General features: G+C 38.3%; 1 protein-coding gene across 1 annotated transcript in view; it reads right to left on the bottom strand.

Moving 5' to 3' along the window:
* LOC106085334 (protein encore) overlaps nucleotides 1–24,746 on the bottom strand; it is a 273,307-nt gene extending 248,561 nt beyond the window's left edge. The window contains exon 1 of the mRNA XM_059361116.1: nucleotides 24,538–24,746. The gene's annotated coding sequence lies outside the window, so the exon portion shown is untranslated. The remainder of the gene's footprint in view (nucleotides 1–24,537) is intronic.
* Nucleotides 24,747–27,420: the final 2,674 nt, after the last annotated feature.

The raw sequence follows: 27,420 nt of genomic DNA, 5'->3' as shown, positions 1-27,420 counted from the left end.
AGGAATATCGAGCTCAAATTAATGTTTTAAGAATGGAGTACATCTAATATCCCTCGGAGCGAATTCATACAATATGGGATTCAAATAAAGGCATTTATATTGTTATTCTGTTAGTCAAGCGATATACATATACTATTTTCGTAGCATGGTTATTCACTAAAAGCTCGGTAATTGTCGAATATAAATATTTTAAGAATAATTTTGTTTCATGTAATGTAAAAGAAGGTGCAGCGGAGCGGCACCGGTTCGGCTAGTTGCATATAAAACATTCGACAATTAAAGAACTTTTAGTGACAACCCATGTTACGTTAATGGCATGTGTATATCGCTTGACTAACAGTATAACAATATAAATACCTTTATTTGCATCCCATATGATCTTATTTATTTATGGTCTATGAAGTCGCTCGGAGGGTTAAGGGTCATCTAAGTTTGGATGTTAGATGTACTCCGCTTTTTAAGCAAACTTTATTTGCGACCTATACTCGCATGGGGTTTTTGGGAGTGGGAAGGTGCCCAGGGTGGTAGTTTGTGGGATAAGGACTGTCAAATACCAATTATTTAAACCCCATATTGCTATTGGTTTATAGGATGAAGCGTCCCCCAAACACTTGGATATCAGAGGCTTATTATACTCCCAAATTCCTTTTATTTGAGCCCCATATTGACATAGCCAGTAAATAAGTCCTGTTTGGGGGGTGTTTTGGGGAAGTGGTGGACCCCAAGAAATTTAATGTTCTACTCGCCAGTACATTTCTTTTGATCCCCATATTGGCATAGTCGGTAAATATGTACGATTAAGGGATGTTTTGTGGAATGGGGTGGTCCCCCAAACACTTAGCCCGGAAAAAAAATTAGCATCGTGTTCTACTCTCAAATATAACTTTTTTGGACCCCATTTTGCCATTGGTTTAAAGGGAGTACATGGGATGAGGCGTCCCCCAAACACTTGGCCCAAAAAAAAAATTAAATCAAATTCGTTTTTTAATCTCAAATATATTTTATTTGAGCCCCTTATTAGGGTTGCCCAAAAAGTAATTGCGGATTTTTCAGGTCGGCCAAATGAAGTTGATGATGACCATATCAAAGCATTAATCGAATTGGATCGTCATGTAACTGAGCGTGAGATAAGAGAGAAGTTAAATATACCAAAATCAACCGTTCATTATCACATAAAAAGTCTTGGACTGGTGAAAAAGCTTGATATTTGGGTACCACATGTATTGAAAGAAATTCATTTAACAAACCGAATCAACGCTTGTGATATGCACCTTAAACGCAATGAATTCGATCCGTTTTTAAAACGAATCATAACTGGAGATGAAAAATGGATTGTTTACAACAACGTTAGTCGAAAACGATCATGGTCCAAGCATGGTGAACCAGCTCAAACCACTTCAAAGGCTGATATCCACCAAAAGAAGGTTATGCAGTCTGTTTGGTGGGATTGGAAGGGTGTGGTATATTTTGAGCTGCTTCCAAGGAACCAAACGATTAATTTGGATGTTTGCACCATCAGACTACCATTTATTTCGATCTTTGCAGAACTCCTTAAATGGTAAAACTTTCGGCAATGATGAGGCTATAAAATCGCACTTGGTTCAGTTTTTTGCAGATAAAGGCCAGAAGTTCTATGAGTGTGGAATACTAAATTTGCCAGGAAGATGGCAAAAGGTTATCGAACAAAATGGCAATTATATATTTGATTAAAGTTCATTCTAAGTTTTATTAAAAATGCATTTACTTTCTTTTAAAAAATCCGCAATTACTTTTTGGGCAACCCAATACAATCATCAGCAAATATGGACGGTTTGGGGGGTGGGCCCTAAAAACTACTCACATTGTGCTCCACTCTCTTTGAGCCCCAAATTGTCATGGTAAACAAATACGTCCCATTTGGGGGTTGTTATGTGGCCTTTGAGCCCTATATTTTCGTAGTCGGCAAACATGTCCGGTTTGGGGAGTGTTTTGGGGGACGGGGAGGCCACTCGGTGACTTGGCACTGGAAATGTATATCAGATTAGTATTCTACTCTAAAATACCTTTTAGTTGAGCGTCATATTGCTATGGTCAGTAAATTTGTCCTCTTTGGGGGAGGGGCGTCCCTATAGACACTTTTTACCGAATGTTAATATTCGTGCTCTACTCCCAAAGACCTTTCATTTGAGCCACATATTGGAGGGAGGGGCGCCCCACTAAACACTTGGTTCCGCATTTGGATATCAGAGGCGTATTCTACTCTCAAATACCTTTTATTTGAGCCCCATATTGACGTGGTCAGTAAATGAGTCCTGTTTGGGTTGTGTTTTGGGGAAGGGGAGACCCAAAAACTTGGTCCCGAAAGCGGATATAAACTTTGTGCTCTACTCCCAAATATCGTTTATTTGAGCCCCATATTGCCATGGTCGATAAATATGTCCGATTTAGGGGTGTTTTGGGGGTGGGGTGACCCACCCAAACACTTGACTCCATATTTAAATATCAGATTCGTTTTCAACTCTCCTAATTTTTATTTGAGTCCCATATTGTCGTGATTGGTCTACAAATATATTTGGTGGGTTTGGGGGTGGGGCGGCCCCCCTAGATACCCCACCCAAATTTGGATATCAAATTTTTGGTTTTAGGTTATTAATAGGAAAGACACAAAATTTCGCTGAAATCGCCCATCTCCTAGATCTGGCGTTTCTGAAATTTAGGGTAAGGGAAAGGGTCCGCACCCCTTCAGATATCAAAAAATGGAGTACCCTATTTTCACCACGGGACCATTATGCACCATCTCTGAAAATCTTAAGAACATATCGGTTCCGCTGTTTTTGAGTCTATACAAAACAAACAAACACAAATTGATTTTTATATGTAATATTTAATCAAATGAAATAACAAACGTTTTATTCATGTGAAAAATAAGTATCAATTATTTATTTTTATTAAAGCAGTAAAAAAGTTGCTTAAACGAAGGGGCAAATTTGAAATAATTTGTTTATGGAGTTAATTACCACTTTAATTGGATTTTTGAAATTATCATAAATTTAAATTGCAACATTGTTAATCAACAACACAAATTCGTTAATAGGACCAATTTCAGGAAATTTTTTAATTAAATGTACAAATTTCTTTATTGATATGAAATGTACAAATACAACCCCGATATAAGTGGGTCGCTATCTGGCCATAATCGTCTGGTTCTAGGGGACTTTAATGCGCATCACACTTCATGGCATTCTCCCCTAGGTAACGACCAGCGTGGTATAGCTTTGGCAGAGCAGATTTAAAGGTCCACTTTTAGCACGGTGAATGAGGATGCCGCCACTAAGATTACGAGGAGGTGCAGCAGCTCTCCAGACATTTCCATTGCATCTCCTGAGTGTCGTATCCTGGCAAGCCGACATCTCTTTGGGGTCAGACCACCGCCCCATAATTCTCACCATCGACCGACCACCCGACTTCATAACCTCTGAGCGCCGGACGTTTATCAATCAGAAGAAGGCCGATTGGGCTGGCTTCAGAGAGTATACTAATCGCCGCTTCAGTGAATTGCCACCCCCCTCGGAAATTCTTGTAGCCGAGAGGAAATTCCGAGACATCATTAACGCATCAGCCGCTCGTTTTATAGCAGCCGGTCGAATACCCCAAGTGGCACGGGCACGGGATAAAGCTGGATTTGGTAATACTTGTACGTTTAGGTACTAAAAAGTACCAACAAGTACGAAATGGTATATATTTGCCCAGTGTGAATGGAAAAGACTAGAATTATGTTCTAGGGCTCAAATTAAAGAGCGTCTCGAAAAAATAAGGTTTGGTAAAGTGGGAAGTGGGAGAAATAGTATGTTTAGTACAGCAATTAGTACTATTTAGTACTTTTTTGTAAATTGAACTAGAGCTCTGAATTTTGGAAATTAGGTACACTATGGCTACCTTAATTGGGTGACCATAGGAGTTTTTGAAAATTTGTACATTTAGTACCAAAAAGGTACGAAATTGTTAAACTTTGTACAAAGCGGAAGGATAGATGTAGAATTTTGATATTTGACTTAAAGAGATCTGGTGCAAAAGGATAATGGTGAAAAGAAAAAATAGTAGTGGTAACGGAGAAACACGCACGTTTAGTACAGCAATTGGTACCATTTGGTACTATATTTACATACGGAGCTAGAGGTCTGAAATTTGGCATGAAGGTCCAACTGGGAAATATATGATGGGTGACTAAATGATCTATTCATAATTTGTACATTTTGGTGCCAAAATATGGTACCAGATTTGTACTCTCATTACAGATAGAACTAGAGGACTAAAACTTGAAATGCAGGTACAACTAGGAAAAATATGTTAGGTAACTATTATTTTTTTACAATTCGTACATTTTGGTACAAAAATTTGTACCATTTGGCACTTTTTGTACAGATGTGGCTAGAGGTATGAAATTTGGAATGCAGGTACAACCAGGAAAAATATAATGAGTGACTAAATGATATATTCAAAATTCGTACCATTTGGTACTTTCTTTACAGATGGAGCTACAGGTCTGAAATTTGGCATGTAGGTAAAACTTAGAAATATTTGATGGGCGACTAATGATTTTTTTTGATTGAATGATCTATTCAAAATTCGTACATTTTGGTACCATTTAGTACTTTCTGTTCAGATAGAGCTTGAGGGCTGAAATTTGGCATGTAGGTACAACTATGTAATATATGATGGGCGGCTATATGTTCTATTAAATATTCGTACATTTTGGTAGCATTTGGTACTAACTATTCAGATCGTTGTACATGTAGGTACAACCAAGAAACATATGACAGGTTTCAGAATAATCTATTCACCATTTGCACATTTTGGTATCAAAACTGCTTCTTCATAGATGGGGCTAGAGGTCTGATAATTTGCATGTAGGTACAACTAAGAAATATATGATTGGTGACTAAAGGGTCTATTAAAAATTCATATATTTTGGTACAAAAATTAGTACCATTGGGTACTTTCTTTGGGTGGAGATGGAGCTATAGGTCTGAAATTAAGCATTCAGGTACAACCAGGAAAAATTGGATAGGTGACTAAATAATCTATTCGCAACTCGTACATTATGGTACTATTTGAAACTTTCTTTACAGAAGGAGCTAGAGGTCTGAAATTTAGCGTTTAGGTACAACTAGAAAAACATGATGGTAAATATCCATAATGCACCCATCATATTTTAACATCTATTAACAATTCGTAAATGTTGGTACCAAAATTGGTACCATTTCGTACTTTTTCACAGATGGACTGAAAAATATATGATGGGTAATAAAATGATCTTTTCACAACTCATACATCTTGGTAACAAAATGGATACCATTTTGTACTTTCTTCACAGATGGAGCTTGAGGTCTGAAATTTGGTATGCAGGTATAACTAGAAAAATATGAAGGGTGCCTAAATGAACTATTCAAAATTCGTAAATTTTAGTACCAAAAAGTGTAAAATAGTACGAAATAGCTTGTCTTCGCCTGCAGAGACCGGGGACAGCTAAAATTAAGCAATTTGCAAACATTATTGCAGTCTTGACAAAAATACGACATGTGGACGAAAACGTACTAATTGTGGTGTACTTGGCACCTTGAAAGAATATATTGGGCAACTAGAAGATATTTTTTATTCGTTAAGAAGGTAGCATACAAAATGTTACCTTCTTAACGGATTGAAGATTGAAGAAGATTATTCAAAGTCGTATATATATATAGGTACTAAAACGTACAAAATGGTACATTCTTTACGAATTAAGCTAAAGCACTCAAAATTACGATACGATTACACCTTGACAGTAAACATTGATCGGTTAGAAGATTTGTTTTTAATTCGCCCAATTAGGTACCAAAATATACAAAATGATACATTTTTTACCGAGTGATCTTAAGCTCTCAAAATCGGAATATTATACATTTTGGGCGGCCAGAAGAATTTTCTTTTCAAAATTCGTACATTGATGTACTAAAATATACAAAATGGTACTTTCTTTACAGAAGGGGACAGTTTTCTGAAATTTTATACGCAATTATTGCAAAACTTCATAATCTTATGCATTGATTGACTACCTAGGTTTTTAGAAGTCCTACACTTAAAAGGCGGTATCAAAAACGGGGGATGTTAGTCTATATATATAACAAGTAAAAACGTGCTAAGTTCGGCCGGGCCGAATCTTATATACCCTCCACCATGGATCGCATTTGTCGAGTTCTTTTCCCGGCATCTCTTCTTAGGCAAAAAACGATATAAGAAAAAATTTGCTCTGCTATTAGACCGATATCAAGATATGGTCCGGGTTGGACCACAATTAAATTATATGTTGGAGACCTGTGTAAAATGTAAGCCAATTCGAATAAGAATTGCGCCCTTTGGGGGCTCAGGAAGTAAAATAGAGAGATCGATTTATATGGGAGCTGTATCGGGATATAGACCGATTCAGACCATAATAAACACGTATGTTGATGGTCATGAGAGGATCCGTCGTACAAAATTTCAGACAAATCGAATAATAATTGCGACCTCTAGAGGCTCAAGAAGTCAAGATCCCAGGTTGGTTTATATGGCAGCTGTATCAGGTTATGAACCGATTTGAACCTTGTTTGACACAGTTGTTGAAAGTAAGAATAAAATACGTCATGCAAAATTTCAGCCAAATCGGATAGGAATTGCGCCCTCTAGAAGCTCAAAAAGTCAAGTCCCCAGATCTGTTTATATGACAGCTTTGTCAAATTTAAAACATACTTGGCACAGTTGTTGGATATCATAACAAAATACTACGTGCAAAATTTCATTCCAATCGGAAAAGAATTGTGCACTCTAGAGGCTCAAGAAGTCAAGACCCAATATCGGTTTATATGACAGCTATATCAAAACATGGACCGATATGGCCCATTTACAATACCAAACGACCTACACTAATTTGGCAAAAAAAATTTAAAAAATAGTACCGGAAGTGGGTGAAATAGTACGTTTCGCACCGCAAAATGGGAACCATTTGATACTTTCTTTACAGATGGAGCTAGAGGTCTGAAATTTGGCATGCAGGTACAAGAATTAAATAGACAATGGGTGACTAAACATTAAGCAATTTGACAAACATTATCACAGTCTTGGCAAAACTGCGACATGTGTAAGAAAACATACTAATTGAAGTGTAATTGGTACCTTGAATGAATAAATTAAGAAAATGGAAGATATTTTTTATTGATATATTTAAGTACTCGAACGTACTTTTAACGGAGTGAGTTAAAGCTCTAAAAATTGTTATACAAGTACACATTGACAATAAATTTTGGGTCACCAGAAGAGTATTCAAAATCATACATTTTGGTAGTAAAACGTACATGATGGTATATTTTTACGAATTAGGATACGATTACACCTTGACGGTTAAAAGATTTTTATTAATTCCATTAATTCGTTTTTTTTAATTCGTGTATTTTATACGCAATTATTACAAATCTTCCTAATCTTATAAACTGAGTGACTACCTAGGTTGTTGGAAGTGCTACACTGTTTAATTACAAATAGTATGGTTTTGTGTGCAGCTTCCAAACATTTTAATAATCATAAAGTAAGAGTTGCCAAATTCCAACGAATGTCAAAATAAGCCTCGCTTTATAACAACTAGTTACTCGTTACATTAAAATTACATTGTTCTCTTGGATTCTCGTCCACCAACAAGCAACCAATCCGTTTTTCAAAGGTAAGATATTGTTTTTCTAAACAATATTTAAATAAAGTGCTTTTGTTATTAAATAAAATAACATTTTTGCAAATTTTGCCCATGAACATTCCACTAAGGAACAGGGGCAAACTTCTCACATATGAATGAGTGCAGTCCGATTCAAGTTTAAGCTCTATGAGCCCCTTAGGCTTCTTTTTACAGCCGAGTCCGAACGGCGTGCCGCGGTGCGACATAGTACCTCACAAATGTTGCCAGCATTAGGAGGGGAAAACCATCGCTGAAATTTTTTTCTGATGGTCTCGCCAGGATTCGAACCCAGGCGTTCAGCGTCAGAGGCGGACATGATAACCTCTGCGCTACGGTGGCCACCAAATACGAAATGCTGACATTGTACCACGAGTGGAAGAAAACGTACTTAAGTACTGTAATGGGTACTATTTGGTACTTTCTTTACAGATTGAGATACAGCTCTGAAATTAAGGATACAGTTACGTCTTGGCATTATGTACCGGACGACTAAAAGTTGTTTGGATATTCGTACATTTTAGTACTAAACTGTACAAAATGGTACTTTATGTACGGATTGAGTTTAATATCTCAACATTGAGATACAGTAACACCTCGGCAGTATATACGATTTTTTGAAAGTCGTAAATTTAGGTACTAAATCGTACAAAATTTTAGTTTTTTTCAGACTGACCTAGAGGTCTGAAATTTGGGCTATAGGTACTTCTTGACATATATATTGGGCGACTAGAAGAATTGTTTGATATTCGTACATTTCGGTACTAAACGTACAAAATGTTGCTTTCATTGCAGAATGAGCTACAGCTCTGAAAATTAGTATACCTGTACATCTATGCAGTATGTTCCGGGTGACTAGAAGATTTTTTGATATTCGTACGTTTTGGTACTAAATTGTACAAAATGGTACTATCTTTACAGACTGAGCTTCAGCTCGGAAATTGTTGAAAGCAATTTAACTTTGTAACATACATACTTGTTATATTCTTATGAATTCAAATCAAGTTAGTTTTTTGAATTATGTATGTATGTAGAAAAGAAAAATATTGACATTCCATTTTAAATTTTATTTCATTCTTGTAAGTTTCTTCATTGAATAAATACACATTTTATATATCGACGGTTTTTTATTTGAGCTCTGCCAATAGGTTATGGGCCCAGGCGAAATGGCTACCGATTTAAAGACTACGTTTGAAAAATTAAATCGCAATAACTATCAGATATGGAAGAAAAAGGCTGAATGTGTTTTGATACGAGATGATACTTGGTCGGTTATCAAAGATGATAATCCTGCAGAAAAAAATGACAAATGGAAAAGGAAAGATGAAAGCGCAATGGCATCAATTTATTTGATGATCGAGGATGATTTATTCCAATTGATTGAGGAGGCAAGTTCGGCAAAAGATGCATGGACAATACTTAAGAATCATTTTGAGCGCCGTTCTTTCAGTGAATGTGTTTTTATTATGAAGAAAATGTGTCAAATGCAGCTTGAGGAAGATGGTGATATGGAAGACCATTTAAGCAAAATGCAGCATGAAATAAAGAAGCTGTCGTGTATGGGTGAAAAGCTTAGTGAAAGTTGGGAAGTGGCTATGATACTTCGAAGTTTGCCGGAGTCCTATGATGTTTTGGTAACAACCCTTGAAGCTAGAAGTGATGCTGTTCCATCGTTGAGTGTAGTCAAGGAGAAACTTTTTGAAGAATCCAGGAAAAGATTGCAGAAACAGAATCTGGTAAATAACACTTCTTCAGTAATGAATGTGAAAAATGTGCAGAACAAGAAAGGGAGATATCTATCGAACCCGGTATGTTTTTATTGTGGTAAATCTGGACATTTTAAAAGAGATTGCATTCAGTTCAAAGAGAGTCTCAACAGAAATACGTCCAATATTGTAATAGATGAGAGGGTATCGAATGAGAACATATGTTTTTGGTTGGGAGCCTCTAATAATAACACGGATTGGTATATTGATTCTGGAGCTACGAGCCATATATACAACAGAAAGGAGTTTTTTGAACATTTGAATTTTAATTTTATGAATACCATAACTGTAGCAAATGGGTATGAACTAAAATCATCTGGAATAGGCAGTGGATATTTGAACATTTTAGATGGCAATGGCAATACAAGGAAAGTAGAAATAAAAGATGTATTGTATGTACCGAATATTGAAAGCAATTTGTTGTCGGTAAAGAGATTGGCTGAAAAGGGTTTCAAAATAATTTTCCAAGGAAACATATGTGAAATATATTTAAAAAAGAATTTGTTTGCAGTTGCGATGCTTCATAATGGTCTGTACAAATTAAATACACCAAATACAACTCAAAATCAAAAGATTTTGATGGCCAGTCACTCGAAATGCATACACTAATGGCATAGATGTTTAGGCCATCGTGATATAGAATGTGTCAAAAGGATGTTAAAGGAAGTCTATGGCGATTACCCAAAAGTCTGTACCTGTAGTGATGTTTGTCAGACGTGCATAAAAGGAAAATTATCCAGAAATGTTTTTCCGAAAAATTCGAAACAGAAATGTGATCAAATATTAGATCTGGTTCATAGCGATGTCTGTGGACCCATGGAAGCTGTCACCCCTGGGGGTAAGCGTTATTTTGTGACATTTATAGACGACTTTAGTAAATATATGGTAATATATTTATTGAATCATAAGTCGGAAGTCTGTATGAAACTAAAGGAATTCTGCAATATGGTAAAAACAAAGTTTGGCAAGTACCCTAAAGTCATAAGGTCTGACAATGGAGGAGAATATACTGGGAGTGAAATTCGTAGTTTTTTGAAGAAATGTGGAATACAGCAGCAATTCACCGTACCTCATAACCCAGAGCAGAATGGTACAGCCGAAAGAAGGAATAGATATGTGGTCGAAATGATACGGTGCATGCTTATAGATGCAGATATGCCAAAATCATATTGGGGAGAAGCTGCCGTTACGGCTACTTACATTCAAAATCGCTGTCTTACTAGATCAAATAATTCAATTCCGTACGATCTGTGGGAAGGGAAGAAACCAAGCCTTGACAATTTAATAATATTTGGAAGTAAGTGCTTAGTATACGTACCGAAAGAAAAAAGAAGGAAGCTGGATGTTAAAGCTAAAATGCTGACTTTTGTAGGCTATTCTGAGGAAGCAAAAGGATTGCGTTTTTTGGATAGAACTACTAATAAAATTACAATAAGTCGTGATTACAAAATTGTTTGTGATAATTTCCAAGAAAATGAAGCTTCAAATAAAGATAACAACGAAATGTATGTAGACATTTTTAAATTGCCAAAGATTGGTAGTGACGAATCAACTATTGAAGAATCAAGTGACATAGAAGAGCATTTTTACGATGCTGATTTAGATGACCTTAATACATTCAAAATGGACGATAATCTTGAAATCACTGATAGAATGCCGATATCACGAGAAACAAGCCAGATTCCAATGGCAATGGTGCAAGAAAATGTTGCCAGTGATCAGCCGTTGTTGAGAAGATCTCTTAGAACAACAAAAGGAAAACTTCCAGAAAGATTTATGATGAGCATCGGAAGTAATGAATCAGAACCTAAAACTTTTCAGGCTGTTATGAAAAGGGACGACAAAGAAATGTGGTTGGAAGCAATGAAGGAGGAACTAAAGTCATTGCATGATAACAACACCTGGGAGTTAGGAAATTTGCCAGATAATCGAAAAGCGATTGGTTGCAAATGGGTTTTCAACTAAAACGAGATGCCAGCGGAAAAGTTGTAAAATATAAGGCAAGACTTGTAGCACAAGGTTTTAGTCAGCGGTATGGTGTTGATTATGATGAAGTGTTTGCGCCGGTTGTTAGACAATCCACACTTCGAATGTTTTTGACATTGTCTGGTCAAAATGATATGACTGTTAAACAGTATGATATTAAGACTGCATTCCTATATGGTGAGCTTAACGAGGAAGTATACATGAAGCAACCAATAGGGTTTGAAACTTCCAATGACAAAATCTGTAAACTAAAAAAAAGCATATACGGACTTAAACAATCTGCCCGATGTTGGAATGAAAAGCTATGCCAAGTTTTTTTAAATGCAGGTTTCAAGAAAGGGCTCACAGATAGTTGTGTTCTACGAAACGAAAAAAATGGCGAGTGGATATTTGTTCTAATATACGTGGACGATATTCTTGTAGCAACGAAGTCGGATTTAAACCATGATTATGTAATGAATTTACTGAAAACAAATTTTGAAATAACTGCTTTTGGAGAAGTCAATTATTATCTGGGTATACAAATTGAGAAGGGGAATAATGGTTTTTACAGTCTATCTCAAGAACATTACATAAATGAAATTGTGAAATACGCTGGATTGGAAATTGCCAGAACATCCAAGATACCAATGGACGTTGGATATGTAAAAGAAGACGTTAAAAGTGAACCCATGCCTAATAATGAAAGGTATAGACGTTTAGTTGGATGCCTGCTTTATATTTCCGTAAATTCTAGACCTGACATAACAGCAGCTGTCTCAATTTTAAGCCGCAAAAAATAACGAATCCTACATATCGTGATTGGAATGAGTTAAAAAAGCTGATTACTTATCTGAATGGTTCCAAATCGTTGCGACTAAATCTAAAATGTGGAGATTTGAAAGGCTTATATGGATTTGCTTATGCTGATTGGGCTCAAAATAGGAGTGATAGAAAATCAAATAGCGGATTTCTTTTTAAATATAATGGATCCCCTATATCATGGTGTTGTCGCAAACAAGATTGCGTATCATTATCATCGACAGAGGCTGAATATATATCGTTATGTGAAGCAGTTCAAGAATCTTTGTGGTTAAGAAGACTATTAAACGATTTTGAAATAATACCAGCTACTATAATCTATGAAGATAACCAAAGTTGTTTGAATTTGGTTCAGTCTGAAAAATTCAGTAGACGTAGCAAGCATATATCTACAAAATACTATTTCATAAAAGATTTAAAAGTGAAAAAAGAAATAAGTTTGGAATATTGCCCTACGGAAATAATGGAAGCAGATATATTTACCAAACCACTTCAATTGAATAAAATTCAACAATTCCAGAAAAGTCTTTGCTTGCAATGAGGTTAAATTGAGAAGGAGTGTTAAAAGCAATTTAACTTTGTAACATACATACTTGTTATATTCTTATGAATTCAAATCAAGTTAGTTTTTTGAATTATGTATGTATGTAGAAAAGACAAATATTGACATTCCATTTTAAATTTTATTTCATTCTTGTAAGTTTCTTCATTGAATAAATACACATTTTATATATCGACGGTTTTTTATTTGAGCTCTGCCAATAGAAATTTGGGATACAGGTACATCTTGGCTGTATATGCCAGAGGACTAGATTTTTTGAAATGTGTACATTTGTGTACATTCTTTACGGATTGAACTACAGCTCTAAAATTTGAAATACAGTTACACTATGTATCGGGCGACTAAAAGTTTTTTTAATATTCGTTCATTTCGGTACTAAAACGTACAAAATGGTACTTTCTTTGCAGACTGAGCTACAGCTCTGAAATTTGGGATGCAGGTACATCTTGGCAGTATGTACCGGATGACTAGAGGGGTTTTGTTTTTAAATTCGTTCATTTAGGCACTCAAACTTTCAAAATATACTTTTTTTACGGATAAGGCTAAAGCTCTTAAAAATGCAATACAGTTACACCTTAATATTGGTGTATTGTATGCTAGTCTCTATATATGAGAGAGCTTCGTGATTGACTGACTGATGACTGACTAATCGCTGCCCTGCCCAAACTGCTACTACAGAATTATGAAATTTTGCACAAATCTTGGTCTTGAGTCGGAGGCGCGTGACGAGGCCAGGTTTGGTGATATTCGTACGTTTAGATACTAAAAAGTACGAAAATGGGGACTGTTAAGTACTAAAAAAGTACTAAAAAGGTACGAAATGCGTTAACTTTGTGTAGGGCCGATGAATAGAGGTAGAATTTTCAAATTTGACATAGAATGGAATTAAAAAATAGTACTAGTAATAAGAGGAAACGTACGTTTAGTACCGCAGTTGGTATCAATTTGTAACTTGTTTACAGATGGAGCTAGAGGTCTGAAATTTGAGATGTAGTTACAACTAAGAAAGATATGATGGTTGACTAAATAATCGATTCAAAATTCATATATTTTGGTACCAAAATTGCTACTATTTGGTACTTCTTTACAGATGGAACTGAAGGTCTGAAATTTGGCATGCAGGTAGAACTTAGAAATATATGATGGGCGACTAAATGATTTTTTTTCACAATTCGAGCATTTGGTACCAATATTGATACTACGTATTTGGTACTTTCTTTATAGATGGAGCTAGAGGTCCGATACTTGATATGTAGGTAAGAAATATATGATGGGTGACTATATGTTCTATTAAAAATTCGTACATTTTGTTACCATTTCGTACTTTCTGTTCAGATGGAGGTAGAAGACTGAAGTTTGGCATATACATACAGCGGTCAAAAAAAGTATTCATCATTCAATGTTTTTTTTTTAATAAGTCTACAAAAGACAATTGGAATAAAAACATATTAAACTAATGATGCAGTAGTGCTTGTGTGATATATATGTACACAATTTCATTGTTTTTAAAGAAAAAAATAGTATTTATTGGAACAAAAAGGGCCATTTTACAGCTGAACACAAAAAATTAAACAAAAAAGTATTCATCATTGCAAAAAAACAAAAAAATAAATAACATAATTTAAAAAAATTAATACTTTGTTATTCGACCACCGCGTCTAATAACTTCTTTTAAACGGTTTGACATCGATTGGACTAATTTAGCGGTTATATTTTGGTCTATATTAGTCCATTCCTCCATTATCACCTGTTGCATTTGACTCTTGCTCGAAAAATTGCGCGTTCTCAATTTGCGTTCGAGATGTTCCCAAAGATGTTCAATTGGGTTCAAGTCGGGACTTTGAGGAGGAGTTTTAATGACTTTGGGGCAGTTATACAGCATCCACATCTTGGTATTTAAAGCAGAATGTTTGGGGTCATTATCTTGATAATATTGAAAGTTATTACCAAGCCCAAGTTTTACAGCACTATCTTTTAAATTCCTCTTTAAAATGTCAATGTAATACTTATGATCCATTACTCCATTAATAACTTCAAGATTTCCCGCTCCTGAAGCCGCCATACACCCCCAAACCATTAAACCACCTCCACCATGTTTTACAGTAGCAACTGTGTTTCGTTCTTCAAGCTCTGTATTTGGTTTTCTGTACACTATGACCTTTCCATCGCACCCAAAAAGATTAAACTTGCTCTCGTCTGCAAAAATGACTGTTTTCCAAAATGATTCGGGCTGTTTTACATACATTTTTGCGAAGTTTAGCCTTTTCACTCGGTTTATTTTATTTATAAAGGGCTTCTTACGTGCAGTTCTTCCTCTGTAACTATGCCTTTTGAGTGTATTTCGAATTGTTTGTGTAGTAACTTCCTTCCCTAAATATTCCATAGTGTTTTTACGAAGAATGGTCGCATTTGTCTTCGGAGTTTTCTGAACTTGCCGCACTAGCCAACGCACATCTCCAACTGAAAGTGCTTTTGGTCGACCAGATCTTGGTTTATTGTCAACAGTTTTCGTTTCTGTCCACTTTCTGATGATGGATTGTATAGTAGATCGTGGTCTATTTAATATTTCACTGATAGTTTTTTGAGTTAAACCATTCCTGTGGTGTTTTATTATCAAAACTTTTACCTCATCAGAAACCTCGTTTTGCTTACGACCCATTTTGACAAAAACTATATTTTCAATGAAATTAAATATTTGCTGTCAAGGGCAAAGCCTCCTTTACTAAATAAAACAGAAAAGGGGGATTCCCAAATAATATTTGAATTTGACTTTGATGATAGCACATCAATGATGAATACTTTTTTTGTTCTGTTTTTGGTATTATTATATAAAACTGCATTTTTTGCGCTAATTAAATTTATTTTTTGAATTTATTTTAAAACATATTACGAAAAATAAACTATTGCATAAAACTGCATTATTTGTTTACTTTAAATTTTCTTCAATTACCCAAAATAAGTGAATTTATTATCAATTTTGCTAATGATGAATACTTTTTTTGACCGCTGTAGGTACAACTAAGAAATATATGATGGGTGGATAAATAATATTCCCACATTTTGGTATTAAAAGTGGTACAATTTGATACTTTCTTCATAGATGGAGCTATAGGTCTGAAATTTGGAAACTTGAGTACAACTAGGAAAAATATGATGGGTGACTAAATAATCTATTCTTTACAGATGAAGCTACAGGTTTTAAATCTGGGATGTAGGTATAAGAAGGAAATATAAAATGAGTTACTAAATGATCCGTTCAAAATTCGTACATTTTTTTTCAAAATCGTAAATTTAGTTACCAATGGCCTGCCCAAGACCATTCATTTTTGCTTTCAAGACACACTAACAATCATAGAGAAATTTGAGAGCTGAACTGTTCGTTTAAAAATACTTTGTATGAGACGATTGGGAACTGATAAGCAAGACACCGAGTAACGAGATAAGTGAATGTATAAAATGAGCCCTTCAGCAAAAAGAAAGATTGATTCGGATTTCAGTGAGTGCACGTTGGGCAATGCATGTGTTCGGGTACATTTTTCTTCAGATAAAGAACTACTTTCTTGTCATCTGCTTTCGTAGTACGAAATTCTTACGAAGGCAACGTGGTTGATTTGGCAAACGCATGGGTAAAAACACACACGCGCGCCTAGTTTTTATACTCTACACTACTACTGTGGTACAGGGTATTATAACTTAGTGAATTTGTTTGTAACACTCAGAAGGAAGAGATAAGTATACCGATCGACTCAGAATCACTTTTTGATTTGATTTAGCTATGTCTGTGTGCATGTTCGATTTTCACGAATTTTGGCACGAGGGATTCTCTCATAGGTCTCGACATAATTGGTGAAATTCATAGAATTCGGTTCAGATTTAGATATTGCTCCCATGTATTTGTTCGTCCGATTTGGACTAGTATTGCAATAATAAGGTCATTTGTTAACCGATTCACACGAAAACTGGCCCAAAGGATTCCCATATGTCTCCCGGTATTGATATTGAATATAATAGAAGTCGGTTCAGATTAACATATAGTTCCCATGTATATGCATCTAACGATTTTCACTTTTAGGGCCGTTGCTAGCCCATTCATCAATCGATCTTCTTACAAATTCGGCACAACGATTTGCTCTATGGCTCCTACAATACGTACGGATTTTGATCGAAGTTTTGCATAACAAATTTAAGCAAATTTGTATATCTTATGTGGTGTAGGGTATGAAAACGTCGGCTTCGCCCGACTTTAGCCTGTCCTTACTTGTTTTATATGAGAAAACAAACAGTTTGCAAACGATTTGTGTGATCATTTCATATGTTGAAAATGACAGCGAGACTTTTTTTATATAAAGCGAGTAATTTCTCATATCGCACTGTAGCGGCAATGAATTCGAGATAAAAAAACTTTCAAGCACTGAATGGTGGTTGTTTTTCAAAGTTATCTACTCAACAGCAACTTGTTCGTTTTACTCTATTTTCAGTGTCTCGCTCTTCAGAGGTCTTGAAATACAACATCATGTTGGATCAGCGTTCACGAGTTCAGCAAAATCACCAATGAATGGCTTTATGCAGGCCTTTGTTTGGTACTAAAACACACAAAATGTTACTTTCTTTACGAATTGAGCTAAAGCGCTCAAAATTGGGATTCATTTATACCATGCAAAAATATATTGGGCGACGTAATAATTTTTCCGATATATTGCTATTCTTGACAACCATGCATTGTATTTCTGAAATTTTATACGCAATTTTTACAAATCTTCATAATCTTATAAACTGACTGACTACCTAGGTTTTTGAAAGTCCTACACTAAAAAGGGGTATCAAAAACGGGGTAGCGAAGCGGACCACCGAGATGCTAGCTTATTATATTCATAAAACCCTATTCTACTGTTTATGAAATGTTTTCATTGTATTTTTAGAAAATAAACAGGCGACGTGTGGTCCCAGGTCACAGTCGGGACACACTTCCTGCATGTTGGGCTCAATCCTTGCCCTGTAAGAGTTGAGGCAGTCGCATCTGCCGGAGCGTATTGGGCGGCGTTGACAAATATTAAGCAAATTTTAAGCATTAATCGAATTGGATCGTCATGTAACTGAGCGTGAGATAGGAGAGAAGTTAAATATACCAAAATCAACCGTTCATTATCACATAAAAAGTCATGGACTGGTGAAAAAGCTCGATATCATTTAACAAACCGAATCAACGCTTGTGATATGCACCTTAAACGCAATGAATTCGATCCGTTTTTAAAACGAATCATAACTGCAGATGAAAAATGGATTGTTTACAACAACGTTAGTCGAAAACGATCATGGTCCAAGCATGGTGAACCAGCTCAAACCACTTCAAAGGCTGATATCCACCAAAAGAAGGTTATGCTGTCTGTTTGGTGGGATTGGAAGGGTGTGGTATATTTTGAGCTGCTTCCAAGGAACCAAACGATTAATTCGGATGTTTACTGTCAACAATTGGACAAATTGAATACAGCCATCAAGGAGAAGCGACCAGAATTGGTCAATCGTAAAGGTGTCATATTCCACCAGGACAACGCTAGACCGCACACATCTTTGGTCACTCGCCAAAAACTGAGTGAGCTTGGCTGGTAACTTCTGATGCATCCACCATATAGCCCTGACCTTGCACCATCAGACTACCATTTATTTCGATCTTTGCAGAACTCCTTAAATGGTAAAACTTTCGGCAATGATGAGGCTATAAAATCGCACTTGGTTCAGTTTTTTGCAGATAAAGGCCAGAAGTTCTATGAGCGTGGAATACTAAATTTGCCAGGAAGATGGCAAAAGGTTATCGAACAAAATGGCAATTATATATTTGATTAAAGTTCATTCTAAGTTTTATTAAAAATGCATTTACTTTCTTTTAAAAAATCCGCAATTACTTTTTAGGCAACCCAATAATTGAGCCAGAACTACTGTGGTCTGTCGGGAGAAGTCAATTTCTTTAGGAGCAATGGAAGGCGTTCGTTCTCCAAGGGCCACATTCATCCGGCAGCTATTCACCACATCTGCTACCGTGTCCGCATGAATGTTGTCTAGATCCGCTTGACCTAGTGGTTCTTTCTTGTCCACCTTAAAGCTTCTGGGCGTTGGATACCTAGCCGCAAGATAATGATTTGGATCAGTGGAACACAAAATTCATTTATTGCTGTCTCAACAACGACTGAAATGAAGAGAATAAGAATACAGCGAGTTGGGCATTAACGATAGCGTAAAGGAAACTTTAATATTTTGCACCATTGATATGGACGATCCCTGCGATAACAGCCCAGATGGTATTGATTAGACAGCAAGTAGTTATGTCTTTGCACGGGTAGGGTCTTTGTTGCTGATGGAGGTGGTCCACTCGAGAACTGAGGAGACAGCCTGTCGCAGTTCGAAGGGCGGCATTCTGACAGATCTGAATATTATTTCACTGCGTGTCACAGAGCTGACGAAAAAACACTGGCGCTGCATAACATACCACGGACCGGCCAATTGCTTTGTACGTGATCAACAAGGTTTCTTTGTCAGCACCCCAAGTGCTGCCAGCAAGTGACTTGAGGACCTTGTTTCTACTAAATACTAAATTTTAAATTAACATTCCATTAAGGAACATTGGGTACTTCTCTTATATCAATGAGTGCAGTCGGATTAAAGTTTAAGTTCAATGATATGGGACCTCTTATTTTTGCCGAGTCCGAATCCAGGCGTTCGGCGTTATATGCGGATATGCTAACCTCTGCGCCACGGTGACCTCCAGACCTTGCTTCTACTTTTGACTTTATCGCAAACTGCTGTGGTAAGTGAGGAGATTTTGTAAGAGCTATCAAATGTCATACCAAGTATTATGAGACACTTGATGGTCGGAATTGTCACCCCGTCGATCATCACTTTCAGCTCTCTACGTACCCTTGCGTATTTGTAGTAAACGATGTGGCTGAAGATTTGGTGGCAGATATTTTCAGATCTCTTGCAGCGAAATATGGGGCAAGTTTGTTGAGGTAGACGTTCAACCTATCGCAGATGTCAACAATGGGTCTGATGCCATGATCGTACAATCGTCCGCATATGATACTGGAGGAGGTGGAATCGAAGATAGGAAGAGATTAAACAGTGCCGGAGATGTCACTCTCGGGCACAATAAATTGGCGGTTGAACAAACTGTCGCATCTCTTCGGATCAGTCACAGTTACGTCGCCAAAAGTGATGATAGCTTGCCTGAACCTAAGATACATTGCTCCAAGTGTTCTAGCCACAAATTCCGCTTATGTTCACCGACTACGATGTTTATTTCCAGATTCAGCTCGCTGATTCTGCTGATGCATATATTGCGGCACGGAAGAGGTCACATAATGCGACGATGATGAGGCGGTATCCTTTGCCGGTTGTTGTTGCTGTTATACTCTCAGCTCGATACCGCTGACTTACGCGACTGCCGTTGCAGCTACTCCTTACGGAGCATTCCACTATCTGCAACCTGTGGACACGCCCGGTAGCTCGCAGCTAAGCTTCTCGTGACAGCAAAGAATACCACGCAGATTGGATCTCAATTTTCCTGCCTGTGTTGTGCTAAGAGCTATCCCGTTCGAGTGAAGAACTCCATCGGGTCAATCCGGTACGTACAACCGGCTGCCGAACGTAACAACTATGTATGTAAACGCGGTGGTCAATCCCATGACAGCCGGTTGTACGTACCGGATTGACCCCGATTAATTCCTTCATCGGCAAGAGCTGTCGCCTCAGTGTACAATACACTGCTATACGATTAAAAAAAAAATCAACCCGTTCTAATGGACCTGCACCTATGCTTACTTACGAGGCGCACAAAAACCGATTACTGGTTTTTGTGCGCCTCGAAAAAGAAAATTTAAGCTGGGAATTCAGTGCTATTACAAAATCCCTAATCCCAATCCTAATGTGCTACATGGAGTGCATGGGGATAGCAGCCAGGTCCCGTACAGCCAAGATAGAGCTATATAACGTGTACGTACCGGAGGTCGGTAGCGGTGTCCAATTAAAAGCCCAGCTTAGAAACTCGACATAAGTCCCATGGCAGCCGGTTATACGTACCGGATGGACCCTATGGATTCCTTCATCGGCAAGGGCTGCCGCCTCAGTAAACAACACGTCTGGTTCTAGGACTTGAATGCGCATCACATTTTATGGCACTCTCCCCTAGGTAACGACCAGCGGGGCATAGCATTGGCAGAGCAGAGCAGCATCTCCTGATCTCCTGAGTGACGTATCCTGCCAAGCCGTCATCTCTTTGGATTCAGACCACCTCCCCACAATTCTCACCATCGACCGACCACCCGACTTCATAACCTCTGAGCGCCGGACGTTTATCAATCAGAAGAAGGCCAATTGAGCTGGCTTCAGAGAGTACAACAATCGCCGCTTCAGGGAACTGACACCACGAGAGGAAATTCCGAGAAACCCCAAGTGCGGCCCAATTCCCCGGCACAGGCAGTGGTACTCGCAGACGAGGTGATGGGATTCGTTGTAAGGACCCCACTAACCCCAGAATCAGCGAGCTGAATCTGAAAATAAACAGGGTAGTCAACGAACATAAGCGGAATTTGTGGCTGGAACACTTGAAGCAATGTAGCTTAGGCACCGGTTTAGGCAAGCTGTGGTCTACTGTTAAGTCACTGTCAAACCCCGGTAGAAGGGATGACAGGACCTCAGTCACTGTTGGCGACGTGACTGATCCGAAGAGATGCGCCAGGTTGTTTAACCGACAATTTATTGTGCTTCCCGAATGTGACAGGACAAGGAGGAGAGTCATTCGTCATATCCGTGGTCTCCGAGCCGATGGACAGCCATCACAATTTACCGTGGGCGAAGTTACGAATGTCATCCGTGGCGTTAAATCATCCAAGGCGTTTGGCCCCGATGGAATCTATACACTTATGCTGAAGAATCTGGATTTACCTGGAGTTAAGTACTTTACAATTATCCTCAACCAGTCTTTGAACACTCTTATAGTTCCCGATGTCTGGAAAATATGCAGTGATCCCGCTACTGAAGCCTGGAAAGGACCCTAGTTTGGGGAAGTCGAACAGAGCGATCTCCCTTCTCTCACCTGTAGCAAAGACGCTTGAGGCATTACTCCTCACGAGCCTCGTAGGAAAATTTCCATTTGCCGAGCATCAACATGGATTTCGAAGACTGCATAGCACAACAACTGCTTGGCATGCCATCACCGCACACATTAATCGTGGATCCAATCAGCCCAGGTCATGTGATAGGACGGTCCTATCGAATGCATTCGACACCGGCAGTCATACCAGACTATTTGAGGAGATCGCCAACACGTCCCTCCAACCAGGCCTGAAACGCTAGGTCGCGAATTATGTGTGGTCGCCAACCATTTGTGGAATTTAGGGATAAGAAATCGACGCACCATAGAGTGAAACAGGGAGTTCCCCAAGGCGGGGTAATATCCTCGGCACAGTTTAACCTCTACCAATACCCATTCCACCCCCTCCAGACGGCATAGCGATCGTAGCATATGCGGACGATTGTACGATCATGACATCAGGCCCCCACCCATTGTTGACATCTGCGAAAGACTGAACGTCTACCTCAACTAACTTGCCACCAAATCTGCAGCCACATTATTCACTACAAATACGCATGAGGCGAATGCCGAGCTGACTGTGATGGTCTATGGAGAAATGATTCCGACCATCAAGTGTCCCAAAACACTTGACAGCTCTTACACATTCTCCCCACATGCCACAGCAATTTGCGATAAAGTCAAAAGTAGAAACAAGGTCCTCAAGTCATTTGCCGGCAGCATTTGGGGTGCAGACAAAAAAACCTTTTTGACCACGTACAAAGCAATTGGCCGGTCTGTGTTAAGTTATGCAGCGCCAGTGTGGTCTCGTCAACTTTGTGACACGCAGTGGAATAATATTCAGATCTGTCAGAATGCCGTCCTCCGAACTAAGACGGGCTGTCTCCTCAGTTCTCATGTGGACCACCTCCATCAGGAGACAAAGATCCTACCTGTGCGAAGACATAACTACATGCTGTCTAAGCAATACCTTTTGGGCTGTTCTAGCAGAGACCATCTAAATCATTATCTTGTGAATAAATATCCACCGCCCAGAAGCCTTAAGGTAGATTTACATGATCTAGAGCATGAGGTTTAGCGCTAAAAGAGAGAAGCTCTAGATCAAGCGGGTCTCGACAATATTTATGCAGACACGGTGGAAGATGCGGTAAATATCCACCGGGTGAATGTAGTCCATGGAGAACGACCACCTCCCGTTGCACCTGAAGAAATTGACCTCCCCCGGCAAACCAGAGTTGTTCTCTCTCAATTACGTTGCGGCAGATGCAGCCGCCTTAACTCCCACAGAGCAAGGATTAATGCCGACGTGCAAGATGTATGCCCCGATTATGACCAGGGACCACACGACACTCAGACAGGCAATGACATAGGAAATGCTCCTATGTTATTGTCCGGTAATGTTAAATTAAAAAAAAATCTATTTGGAGAATTAGAGACAAAAAAACCAAACCAAAATCGGCGAATGATTGCTTTTCTCTATAGTCAGATCGGGTGATCAGCTTATATAAGTACTGTCGCGCCTGAAACTGGTAAGGTCGTTGGACCTAACAAATGTATTGAGTAATGGAGCTAGGTTAGGTAAGAGTGACAGCCCTTTAGATTCATTTAGGCAATTTTAGCCCATTTTGTTACCACAGTTCCGACAGATCAAGGCCTCTGGTGGGAATCGAACCCACGACCCCCACACTGGCATTCCGGGCACGCTACAAACTAGGCTAGCGGGCCGCTTAAGCTATGGAGTTGTCTAGCCACAATTTTTCGAAATGTTACCTTGTTATGAACTCTTTTGGAAAATAAAATGTTATGTCTCTAATAAGCTCAAGAAGTTTAATAATATTAATAGAAAGATTGGCGTCAGTGAACAAATATGATCCAATTTGGAAATGGCGGCCGTAAGTTCTCTGCAAATTATTTGTCCGAATTACAACGTGTTTACGATTTTATTGCATCTACTTCTGTATTTCCAAATATGGTCGATTTGAACGGTATTTAATATGAAGGTTCAGATTACCAGAAGAGCCTATTTTGTCTTATGCCAGTTAAGAACTCATAACGGTACATTGGTCTTTATGAAAACTCTATCCAAACATCCATATTAGAATTCTGTTGCCCTAAGGTTTAAAATATGGTGATTGGTCTTAATGATCTATCTGGCCTAATCCAGATGACAGATTATGTGCGATGTATTATAGAAAGCTATTTCAACATTAGAAACGGAATAGTAAAATCAATATTCCTCATCCTATGCTGATGGACAGTTTTGTCTCTATTTTCGGTAGGACCTACGGCTGTAACATTTTAACACGCACTTTTTCCTATAACACAGTTTGACAAATAAGCCTCGGTAAAAGGAATAACATCCCATTAATACATGTCTGAAGATTGGATAAAATCAAAATTTATACACACATCTCCAGCCATTGCGCAAAAACATTAATCCAGAATGCGAAGAAAATCAGCTGCTTCACACATAGATGAGAAAAACCCACATCGTCTTCATCAAAATATCTGTAATTGTGTGTGCCATTATAAGTGTGTATAAACAAAGTTTATTTGATTGTTGTTTATTTGATTGCATACATTTAATATTATTTGTGGCATTTATTAATTTATCACTAAATATTACCGTGTTAATCACAAACTCTATTCGCACCGCACAGAGAACGAGACCACCCTCGTATAGAAACTTAATTTACAAAGGAATTTTACAAATCCTTTAAAATGTTGGATACTTCTACAGTTTTTTTGAATTTGGCATTTTTTATTCACAACCATTTGATAATATGAGTTCTTATAATTTGTTGTTGATATTTTGCACAACTTTTTTATTGTTTTTGTTACCTACAGAGATCGAAGCCGCCAATTCCCAGAGACGCTCAATATGCAAAATAACTGCGGCTATGAATTCAATTATCACAATAAATGCGGCAGCGACACTGTTCAACATATTGAGAAATAGAAAATATGAAACCCGCCGAAGGCCGGAAAATTTGTCCATCTGTGGTAGACAAATAAAGTTTTATTTTAAATAGCTTTGTCTACTTCCCACTGTTGGATATATGGAATAGTAAAAAGTTTCAAACTCGGCCGAAGGCCATAACATTTTTCCATCTTTGGAAGGCAAATAGAGTTTCATTTAAAATAACAATAATAGTTTCGTAAATTTTCCAAATAGGTGTCAAAATTCTCAAGACCACATAGGTCTTTCCCGGGTCAAAATTTTGGACATTTTATTCATATTCGTAATCTACTAATCAAAGGCTGGTACTATGTTTTTTTTTTTTTTTGGGGGGGGGGGGGGGGATTTTCCTAAATCTTTCTTTCAGTGGTTTGACAAGGTTACCATTTAACAGGTAGGAGCAGTTGGCCAAAAACAAAAACATGGAGTGGCACTATCTGTCAAAATTAGTGATTAATGCAACTCTGATTTTGAGTTGGCGCCAGTTTTCTTTGCTTGTGTGTGCTGTAGTTCTTAACTATAAAGCACACATACACACAACCGAACGTTATGAAATCTCGTTAAAAAATAGTGTACTCCGTGAGAAAAAATTTTACTCAGCTGTTTGCGGTACACTACCTGGGTAAATTTGTCTTGGTTACCACATTTGATTTTTTGGGATTCTTTGGGCAAAATAATGCCGTTTACATATAAAAATTAATATGGCACCAACCAATGATAAATTGGTTGGTGCCATATTATTGGCTGATTACGCACATGCTTAAACACAAATGTGATTGTGTGGACCGTACTCAAATTCATATATGTTTTTGCAATTTCAACCAAAATCCACCCCTTCGAAATTAATAAACAATGAAACACAAAAACTATTTAAAATGAAACGAATTCAGCTTTTATTTGTAAAAATAATAAGATTTTTTAGTATTTCGTATGTATTAGTTAAAGAAGCACAACTTTCCAAACGCCTTTGCCATCATCTTCCACTTGTATAAAAATAATGTTGTTGTAATACCAAGACCAAAAGAACAACACTTTCCCAATCGTCATTTCTTCGTACAGATTTATTACAATAGCTTGTTATGAAAGAAACATTTATTTCAGAAGTGTATTTATTTATATTTTTATACAAATAGTTTCTTATTTATGCATCCACAAATAATATTTTTCTTCCACCCCGAGTAAATAACTGTAAGCAAGATCACTAACACTAGCAAACACTTAGTTACAATCAGAAGTTTGGCGATCACGTTTATTTAACGTAAGAAAACAACCTGTAGCGCAGCGACAGTGGTTGTGTTATTTTTAGGTGTCGTGAAATGTAAATTTCCGCTAGATGAAAAGACAAGTTATGGCAATCCGATGGCAACTGGTTGTACGCACCGGATTGACCCGATGGAACCCTCTTCGGCAAGGGCTGCTGCCTTAGTGTACGTCTTCTTTCATCATGGGAGAGGAGTGCCTTCTCCGCATGCTTCTGGTCCGTGACGGGATTGAAAAGAACCACGAACCCTGGTTCTATTCGCGTTGCCAGAACCGGCCTCACTTCCCTACAAGAGTATAGTCATACTGGTTATGTCGCAAGGTGATGTGCGAACATAGCCAGCAGTGGTCGCAAGCGTCATTGTCGTCGCCTTCTGCTTCCTCGTCGTTGGACTATGTGACCCCCCGACCTCTCCTGTACGGCATTATACACACGGCAGCATTCCAGCCCAAATGTTCCCAGGCCAGTGCCGGGAAATGTATCGTTTTTGCAGCTAAACTGCTTGCCACGGAGTCCGTTGCGATGAGATTGTGGATTTCATGAGTCGGAAAGATATATTGGTCGCAGCAATCCAGGAGACAAAGCTGACTAACACCTGCAGATTGCACAGTTGTCAGACCACCTCCCCATAATTCTCACCATCGACCGACCACCCGACTTCATAACCTCTGAGCGCCGGACGTTTATCAATTATGAGAAGGCCGATTGGGCTGGCTTCAGAGAGTATACTAACTGCCGCTTCAGTGAACTGCCACCTTCCTCGGACGTGCTAGTGGCCGAGAGGAAACTTCAAGACATCATTAACGCAGCAGCCGCTCGCTTTAGACCAGCCGGTCGAATACCCCTAGTGCGGCCTAATTTCCCTGAGCAAGCAGTGGTACTCGCAGACGAGCGTGATGGGATTCGTTCTATGGACCCCACTAACCCCAGAATCAGCGAGGATAATCTGGAAATAAACAGGGTAGTCAACAGACGTAAGCGGATTTGTGGCTGGAACACTTAGAGCAATGTAACTTAGGCACCGGTGTAGGCAAACTGTGGGCCACTGTTAAGTCACTCTCGAACCCCAGTAGACGGGATGACAGGACCCCAGTCACTTTTGGCGATATAACCGTGACTGATCCGAAGAGATGCGACAGGTTGTTGAATGTCAATTTATTGTGCATCCCGATAGTGACAGGGCAAGGAACAGAGCCATTTGCCGTATTCGTGGTCTCCGAGCCTATGAACAGCCATCACAACCATCACAGTTTACAGCGAAGTTACGAATGTCATCCGTGGCGCCAAAT

Source organism: Stomoxys calcitrans, chromosome 1, assembly GCF_963082655.1.
Source record: "Stomoxys calcitrans chromosome 1, idStoCalc2.1, whole genome shotgun sequence".
Lineage (NCBI taxonomy): Eukaryota > Metazoa > Arthropoda > Insecta > Diptera > Muscidae > Stomoxys > Stomoxys calcitrans.
The sequence above is the reverse complement of the archived record's forward strand: the minus strand, read 5'-3'. Positions and strand labels throughout refer to the sequence as shown.